This window comes from Ictidomys tridecemlineatus, chromosome 14 (genome assembly GCF_052094955.1).
Source record: "Ictidomys tridecemlineatus isolate mIctTri1 chromosome 14, mIctTri1.hap1, whole genome shotgun sequence".
NCBI classification, from domain to species: domain Eukaryota; kingdom Metazoa; phylum Chordata; class Mammalia; order Rodentia; family Sciuridae; genus Ictidomys; species Ictidomys tridecemlineatus.
The window spans coordinates 1,626,526-1,635,968 of record NC_135490.1 but is presented as its reverse complement, the minus strand read 5'-3'; the positions used below and the strand labels follow the sequence as shown (position 1 = coordinate 1,635,968).

The 9,443-nt window shown below is 50.3% G+C and overlaps 1 long non-coding RNA gene across 1 annotated transcript; it reads left to right on the top strand.

The window, feature by feature from the left end:
- The first annotated feature begins 1,524 nt into the window (after positions 1-1,524).
- On the top strand, positions 1,525-8,272 carry LOC120892010 (uncharacterized). The gene is made up of 3 exons (XR_005736639.2): positions 1,525-5,205; positions 6,332-6,449; positions 7,131-8,272. It is a non-coding gene; the product is annotated as an uncharacterized LOC120892010 (long non-coding RNA).
- The last annotated feature ends 1,171 nt before the right edge of the window (positions 8,273-9,443 follow it).

The window sequence follows — 9,443 nt, the reverse complement described above, 5'->3', positions numbered from 1 at the left end:
TGTAAAGCTTGTCTCTGAGGACGGTTTTCCTTTGCTCCTGGGCAGCTCCCATGCAGTGGGCCCCAGTACCCTGCGGTCCCAGGATCTGCTTGTAACTGTGTGAATCATGTCATGCATTTGCTTCCTCTGTGCCTTCTGTGCCCTAGGTCACCACACCTTCTCCCTAGTCACCCTCCTCTGACTTTCTTTAATGTTACCCCGTTGACTTTGCTTTGCCCCTTGTTTTCAAACCATCTGAGCTTCGGGATGCTCGTGTGGACTCGTCATCCTGGGTGTGATTGTCCATGGCCTTCCGCACAGTGGTTCATATCTTGCCAGGGAGGCAGCTCCCACCGGCAGTGTCCTCTGCTGCATGCAGTGTGTGGAAGGAACTGAGGGTCCTGAGGGCCACTGTGTGCTCTGCTGACCCTGCCTGCTCCACCAGGTGCCCTAGCTCCGCTTCCACTCACTTCAGGGCCACTGACGAGAATGTCCAGTTCTTGCCTTGCAATAGGTAACTGGGTCTAGCTCCCCAGGGCAGGTGCAGCCAGCCCTCCTTCCTGTGTGACCTCAGGACTCCGGCCACACTGGGGACCCCTTGCCAGTTCCCGAAACCCAGGGGGGCAGGTTGGACGTGCTCCCCAGCCCAGCCTTGAGGTTAGGGACATTTGTTCCTGATTATGAGCATGTCCAGCTCCAGATGTCCTTAATACAGAGAACTGCTTCTTTCTGCCTCAGTCCCCCATAACAGAAGGAATACTCCCACCGGGAGCCTGAATAGTTTGTTCTTGTGCAGACTCTAAATCCATGCTGTGGCACTTGTAGTCCCACCTGAAGGCAGCCAGACCCAGGCATGCCTTCCCCTGGACTTCAGAGACCCTGTGCCTGAGAGTTCTCCCCCTGCCCCATAGGCACGCCATGGTCTCAGCATCCCAACTTCCTTCTTGGTCTTCATTCCAGCCCTCACTCCAAGTCGTTTGATTAAGTACTTTCCTGTGCCTTGCATTTTCAATTGATATGATTTCTATTTAGGCATTAAGAATTGTCACAATTCTACCAGAATCAACTGGAATAGAGGAAATTGCATTTAATAACACAGCAGTGCCCTATCAGTAACTTAAGAAGGGGACTGTGTTGTTAGGCTGATCAGCACCTTGCTTTGAAGTCACCTCATATGATGATGATGAGTTCTCATAAGGCCTCTGTGCAAACAACACGAATTATGAAATTTATAGGTTCTATCACAAAAACTCCACCTTTTGTGTTTGTTGAAATGGAATCTGATTTCCTGTTTAAATATATGCAGAACTGTGAAAACGGTTAACTTTCTGTCAATGTCATGCCACTTCCAATGTGATCCATTTTAAACTATCATATTCTATCCATAAGAAATAATAAACACCTAAGAAAATTTGATGAGATACAGTTTTTCCTATCATCCTGTGATAATTGCTAAATTAACTTGTATCACCACTTAAATAGTTTTTGTCATATTCTTTTTCCATATTTTTGTAGCGAATACTTGTCAGAACTTGATAATTTATAAGTGGATTAAAGCTCAAGAATTAGTTGACAGAAGTTCAATTTGAGTTTAAAACATTTCAAACTGAGCTTATATATTCTCAGTGCAGTAAAGATTATAGAGTTAGGACGTCTTTGACCTTCAGGGAGATTTATGCCAATACATGAATCACAGGTAGTAGTGTTCGGGGAAAGCCTGCATAGCTCAGAGCGAGGAGCAGGCTTCACGGAGTCCATTGATGGACACGGTATTGTAAAGGGACAAGCATGTTCTGCACAGAGACTCAGGAACCAGACAAAACACTGTAAAGGTAGCCTGTGGTTTATGTTCTGGAGACGTATGGACTAGCACCAGGCAAGGCCTGGAGCTAGAGCGAGACAGGCAGACCCCAGACAGGGAGGGGGAGAGTGAGCTGCTCGCCCACACTGCTGGGAGGTCCGGCAGCTGCTGAGCTGGTGCAGTGGCACAGACCCCTCTGCGGCTAGGCTGTGCTTCTCCAGCGTCAGACGCTGCCCAGGCTTTACGAGTCTCATCATGTTGAACAGGCCAGACCCCAGGCCGAGGATGTGCTGAGCACGCCCAGATCCAAAAGGCAGATGGAGGCAGGCTGCCTTCTCTGCTCCCAGGTCCACTCTTCAGGCCTGACCTCTGACCTGTGGGGCTGCAGAGTGGAGGGATGGCAGGGGGGTGCGAAGGGAGCTTCCACTCGGCTCCCAGTGCAGCCGGGACCCGTGTCCCTGCAGGAGCTGAGGGAACTTCTCATTCCTTCAACCGTCCGTCAGATATGAATGAAGCAAGGAGGAGACCAGTGGAGACTGGGCTGGCAGCACCTCAAGTGGGCTGTATAAAATCGAGACCATGTTTGAGAGGTGGTGGTCCCAGCTCCGGGAGGCCGCAGCTGGGTGTCCCAGATGCCCCCTGCCTCCCTCTCCAGCAGGAGGCCCTGGTCTCGGGCTCAGCCTGCCTCCCTGTGGACCCTGTGGGGAAGTACCTGAGGTCCAGATGTGGGCTCAGGAAATGGAAAGAGCAGCATTAGGGCTCACCCGACAGGGGGCTGTGGGCAGGAAAACAGGACAGACCTGGCACGTGTCTGCGTCTCCCGAGGGTGTTCAGATGCCCACAGACGGGGCTCGGGTGTCAGAGGGGGGGCCCTGCTCCTAGGGGCTGGCCTCCTTTTTGAGTTTGTTCTGGTTCCACCTGTTTTCTTCCATGTGTAGGAGGGCTTTGGGGTCAAACTTCACCAGGAGCTGTCCACTGCCCTAGTATCTGGGCTGCAGATTCAAGAAGAATAGTGAATTTCCATCTCTGACAAAACCAGTCTTTCTTTAAACATCTTTAGGCACATTTCCAAAGTTTCCAGTGGTGCTCACAGTGATTCAGTCAGCACTGCTATTAAGCTTGACTCAGTTTCGTAATCTGTTCTCTGGGCAGAGAATTAACCAACTTGCCTGGTTTCTGAACCACGTGACGTAGTGCAGGTGCATGCAGTGATCGCCCGTCACTCCACCTCATCTGCCCTGCGGTGGGGTGCACAGATTCAGGCTCTCACCTCTCTGTGCTCTCTGGCTCTGCCTGGCCTGTGAATGTTGAATATGCTTCCTCAGGAGGGTGCTTCACCAGTACCTACTGCCTACACGCTCTGCTTCCTGCTCTATCAACTGAGGCTTCCTGTTGCTTTCCGCCGTGAGCCTTGGGTGGTGCAGGCCGGTGCTGCTCTGATGCACTGTGGAAAGGCCAGCGGCGTCCTCACAGCCCAGCCCTTCTGAATCCTGGTCAGCCACTGGCTGCTCCTCTCATTGCACTAGGTGCCATTTAAAACTTCTGCTCGATATTTTTATCTTTGGTACAAGAATATTTAGAAGGATCTTTCTTAATTTCAACAGTCTCTGAGTGTTGGTTGGCTTTTTCCGGATGACTTCAGTCATTTTCCAATCCCATATGCCTTGGCTGGCACGTCCTGTCCACCCGGAGCCTGGTTTTGTTGCTCTCTTCCAAACTCCTCATCTTTCAGAAGCCTGTCTCATGTGGAAAAGAAGGCTGTGTCCTTTATTCAGATTCAGTGGATGTAGTCTCCATGCCTGGACGTCCTCCAGGACGGGAGCACACAGAGAGCTCTGGGCAGAGTGCCAACAGCCACCTGCAGCCCAGCGAGGGCTCCGGAGCAGCACTGGAAACAGGATCCTTCTTGCTGCAGGTGCTCAGCACTGGGGCGAATCTTGAAAATCAAGCAACAGGTCAGGTCTTTCCTGTGATGTCTTGCAAACAGCAAACAAAGTAATCACTACTTGTGTGTGATCTAGTAAGTCACACGCTACTGCCCATGCACGCCTTCCTCAGGGCAGGAACGGAACGTGGACCTAGGTACCGGGTTCCTGTTGCCCAAGGCAAGCTCTGGCTCTGAGTCAGGTCTCTGAGATGTTTGACAGACAGATGTGGACAGCACCTGCACTGTGAGTCTGTTCTGGAGAGACTGACAGGTGCACAGTCCTGCACAAAAGGATCAGTACAGTGACCACTCTCGTGCATGTGGGAGGGCTGCTATCAGGAAGGACATGGGGCATGCGATTTAGATCTGGCAAAAGCAGGACTAATTTGCAATTTAAGAACACCTGAAAATAACATAATTTTCTGTGTTAAGTAGTTATAAAACTTGGGAGTGATTTTCTGTTCTAATAAATGTAATTTCCAGATCCTGTGCTAAAAAGCAACAACAAACCCCAAAGCATGGAGGTCAATCAAAATTAATTTCAATGCTTTCTTCACTAAATAGTTCATTTATGAAGAAAAAAAAAACCACAAAAGAGGAAGTAAAAGAAGGAATACAAGAAAAAAAAACTGAACATATGGAACTAGCCCTTGTTCAGCAGAACCTGACCTCCAATGGCAGGGTTGGGCTGGGCGGGAGGCCACAGTCCTCAGGTTCCCACAGGCCCTGGTCCAGAGGGGGCAGAGGCATCCCCTGGGGACGCGGGAAGGAGTTCCTGCCCCATGGCACACGGCCCCCAGCTGTGTGCACCGGGGCTTCATCTCCTGAGCAGCAGCAGTGGCTCTACTTACCATCAAGGATTGTGATGAGCACAGAAGCCTTCCGTGGGGCTGGAGAAGACAACGGAGGTGGATGCTGCCCCCAAGTTCAATCTCAAACAAAATGGCTCTATTTTTTTTTCTGAAATGTTAACTTGGGAAATTTAAGAAACCACCTTAAAAGTCACTTCTGACCGCTTCTAGACGTTTCACCTCATTACACGGTGCCTGCTCACGTGCTCGCCCTCGCACCCGGCGCTGTCTTCCAGCCAGGACCACCCTGTTCTCTCTAAGTTGCCTCCTCGCTCCCCTTCCTCCAAGGGATGCCAAGATCCTGGAGCACAGTCTCCACGGCGCCTGCTCATGTCCCTCTGGTTCTGCATTTACACACTGCGAATCTGTGAAAATGAGACAGAGGTCCACCAGCCTCGAGGAAGCTTCTCCGAGGGACGTGCACTTCCCAGAAGGGGGCCACTGTCTGACTCATTAACTACTCAATTAAAGGTGGCTCCCTGCAGGGAGGGAACGCAGCTGGCTGGTGTGGACTTGGCTCTCAGGACTCCCTCTGCCATCAGGCAATTCCAGCGGAGGACGAGGTACAGAGCCCGGTCAGGCCATGAGGTGTCCTCTGTGAATAATGGAGACAAATTAAAGACAAGGGCTTTCTTCACACAGAAATTGTAAGTATTTTAGCAAATCGACCTGATGGCCAATCGCTGTCTTTAAGCGCAATGGCACATCCTGTATAGACCACATACCACACGTGCAAACCACGTGGCGGGCCTCGGAGCACGTTTAGGAGCTCAGTGGTTCACGTTTTATCATGATGGTGCCATGTGTGTCAAGGCCCCTGTGGAACAAGACACCTGCCCTCCTCCTGCACCTCAAGGGGCTGCTGTGCAGGTGAAGTTGTGGGAGGGGACGATGGTGTCCCCTGCCTGGCTCCCTGCGGGCTCCCTCCCCTTCCCCCACCTCCCTCATCAGTGGGGGTTTTATGGTCCTCCTCATGCCTGTGTCCACGTGGGCAGCGTCCCTGAGCCTCCTGGGCACAGCCTGGCTGTCCTTTTTGGGATAAATCTAATTTATTTTTTGGGTTTTCTGTGTTAGGGGTCACAAGTCTCCAGTGGGTTCATTGTCCAGCACTGGGAGGGACATGGCCGTCCCTCCCAGTGTGCAGCACATACACACACACACACACACACACACTCACATATTTACATACAATCTCACACACACATACTCACACACACACATACTTACACACTCACACACATTCTTACACACACACTCACACATACACATTCTCACACACTTGCACTCACACACTATCACACACACATATACACTGTCATATATACTGACACTCACACATACTCTCACACACATACACTGTCACATGCACACACTCACACACTCACATACACACTCACACATATGTACACAGACACACACACATATTCAGACTCTCACACTCACATACTTTCACACATACTTACACACACACTCACATTCACACACTCACACATACTTAAACACACTCACACACATTTACACAAACTTTCACACTCACATATACACACTCTCACATACTCACACACACATACTCACACACACACTCACATACACACTCACAAACACTCATACTCTCACACATACACACACTCACAATACACTCTCTCTCATACACACACTCACACACACTCTCTCTCACAATTTTGGAATTTTCATGAGTTGCTGGTTTCAACCGAGTAACTTTAGGAAAGCCACAGGTTGCCTGTCAATGTTATGTTCCCTTTGTTCTTCCAGGGATGTCAGTGACAAAGTCCCACTAATACCAAGCCTTTCTCCAGAAGTAGCAGCATATGGATAATGTGTAGCAGTAGGTCACTGGCTTGCCTATCAGAAACACTCAGAAGGCTTACAGGTGAATATTCTGGAAAATTAGCCTACAAAAAAATACCCCTCAAACCCAAAGCCAATGTTTTCTCTGATGTGTGGGTGCTAATTCACAATGGGGTGGGTTAGGGAAGAATGGGGGTACTTTAGGTAGAGGGGAGGGGAGAGAGGGAGGGGGCTTGGGGGCAGGAAGGATGGGAGAATGAATCAGGCATCATCACCCTAGTGCACACGTGACTGTATGACCAGAGGGATTCCACAGCATGTACCACCAGAAGAATGAGACATCAAACTCCATCCTATATCATGTATCAAAGTGCATTCTACTGACCTGTATAACTAAATAGAACAAATTTTAATTTTTAAAAAAGTCTAAAAAGGAAGAAAGGGGATAAATTTTATAATGAGATGTAAAAAAGGCATAAAATAATAAAATAGTATCACAACCTTATTATAGTGAGATAACCTAGGATATTAACTAGTTTTATGAAATATGGACTTCTACTAAAAAGATATTTATTTTCCCAATATTTTGGTTCAAATAAAAGGCATTTTTAGATGGAATTATTACATATTGCTAAGAAAAAAATAGCCAGATTTTAAAAATGCATAGTTGTGAGCACAGGCAATCACATAAGTGTTTAAAAGTCAGTTGAGAAGGACGTATAAAGCCGCTGTGTGTCACAGTTTCCGTTTGTGTTTCCTCCAGTTCCGTTCTTGAGCAACAGGAAGGACAGGCAGGCTGTCAAAGGTGAGTCACCCAGGTGAGGTTGTGTCTACCCGGCGGCAGCTACTTAGTGTGCAGAGGGACGGGAAGGCCCAGGTCCACGGCCACTCCTGTTCAGTCTCACTCTTCCGGTGCTTGGTTTGGGAGGGCTGTCAAATACCCAGTGGTCAGAGTTCCTGGGTTGTTTTAACTGCTCTTAGTAAAGCGAGGGGCTGGCACTGTGTTGGGGTGTGGCCACGGCTGTGCGGCACCAGACCTTACATCACTGGGTTCCTGCAGGAGAGGGGCGCATCATCTTTGATCAATTAGCAGAGTCCTTAAAATATACAAAACATGATTCTTTTACAAATGTTTTAATTTCCTACTGCACATAATTAATTTTAAAACAACAGTGCATAGTATTTTAAGTATTAGAACTCTGTTTTAGAAAATGCTACTTGTTGACTGAAATGCTCTCCAAAGGAAGATTTCTTATTTATTCACATTTTATACACTATTCAGAATTTACTAGAAAAGTCAACATGTATTTTTAAAAAGCATCTAAATGTATTAAATGAAAGCAGTGTCTATTAAGGACTCGTGGACGGCTACAGACGGTCTGGGGCGTTAGAACAACCCTGGCTCACGGCCAGGGAATGCCTTGGTCCAGCCGCGAGTGGAGCCTCTGTCCGCCGTCCAGTACTGGGGTCAGCGGCCACCTGGTGGGCAGTGAGTTAGCACACAGTCCCCCCGACGTGTGCAGTGCTGGGTCAGCATGGAGTGGGGCCACGGGCATGGCTTTCTCCTCAGCTATGGAGCAGCAGTGGCAAGGACTGGGGACGGTGGTTGTCCCGCAGGCTGGGAAGCGAGGAGCCAGAGGCAGGTGCCCCCTGACAGGCAGGAAGCTGGGCTGTCCACCAGAGCACTGCATGCTGGCCTCAGAATCCACAGAAACCCACTGGACCCCTAGGGCTGCTCTGAAAATTCACCCTTCAAGCAAAGAAGCCAGAGGACCAGGGCAGAGGAGGCCTCGGGGGAGGGAGAGCTGATTCTGAAGGATGCCCAGGAAGTTAATGGACAGGCCCCCTCTGATCCGCAGGAGAACCCAAGGTCTCCAGCCAAGCTGCAAACTCAACCCTCAGAAGTCAGAGAGGGAGGGAGGGAGGGAGGGAGGGAGGGAGGGACAGGGGGAGGGAGGGGAGGAGAGAGGGAGGGAAAGAGGGACAGAGGGAGGGAGGAAGGAAGTGTCCTTCAGGTCCCTGCACCAGGCCAACCTGGCTCTGCCCCCTTCATCCTTGGGTGCCCACCGAGGCTCACAGTGCAGCTCTGCCAAGCTGTCCCTCAGGAAGGCTCAGCCTCACTGGGCCAACTGCCCTGGAGAGGAAGGTCCAGCTTCCTGTCCCCTTGTGCAAGCCCTCGCACAGCATTTCACATGCAGGTCCCCCAGATGACCCGTGCTCCTCTCTCCTCATTGGACTTCAGCTTCTTCAATGGTCAAGGACAGCGACCAACTCAGTCACGTGGTAAGTCAGTCCTACAGAACTGAAAAGGGAGGAATCAGACCAGAGAGACACAGCCTGCTCTCTCCTGCGACAGGGCTCTGTGTGGTCTGGAGGTGAGCAGAGCAGCCAGCGGGGTGCAGACCTGAGCTGGGTGCAGCTCTGAATGTGTCATTAGGGCCTGGGGTGGATATCCTCTGACTTTCTCTCATCCAAAACCCAAGGTGGCAGAGTGTGAGGAGAGGAGTCCCCTGTCCAAGGTGCGCCACCTGGTCACCCCATGACACCAGGAGTGCAAGCCTCCCACTCTGCACCAGACCTGGCGCCCCACGGCTGGGCACTGTCCTTTTGGAGGCCTTCTCTGAATCCTAATCCCCGATGGCCTTTCCAGCATTGTGTGCACCCAGTTGAGGACGGCTAAGAAGACTTTAGCATCAGGGAGTCCCACCTTTGTCCCTGGCTCGAGGTTGGCTTGCAGAGCACCTACCCACCGTCTCCAGCTGTGAGCTCTCCTAAGAGGTGTGGTCCACTGCCAAGGACCCAGGGCAGTGTGCCTGCTGGGGGTCAGCCCTCACGTCCTCTGTAATGTGCTGTGACATCAGGGTGTCCAAAGAAAGTCACAGCAGAGTGACAGGGGCACCCAGCTGCACCTCATTGTCATTCCATCTGCACTACTCAGTGATGAAACCCGCGTCTTGATGATCACAGATATTACCCCAAAGAGAAAATACAGGTTTTTAAAGGGTGATGCAATGTATTTGTGAGTAATGACATCTTAAGAATATAGATTATAAAAGTATTTGTCAGACTCTTTACC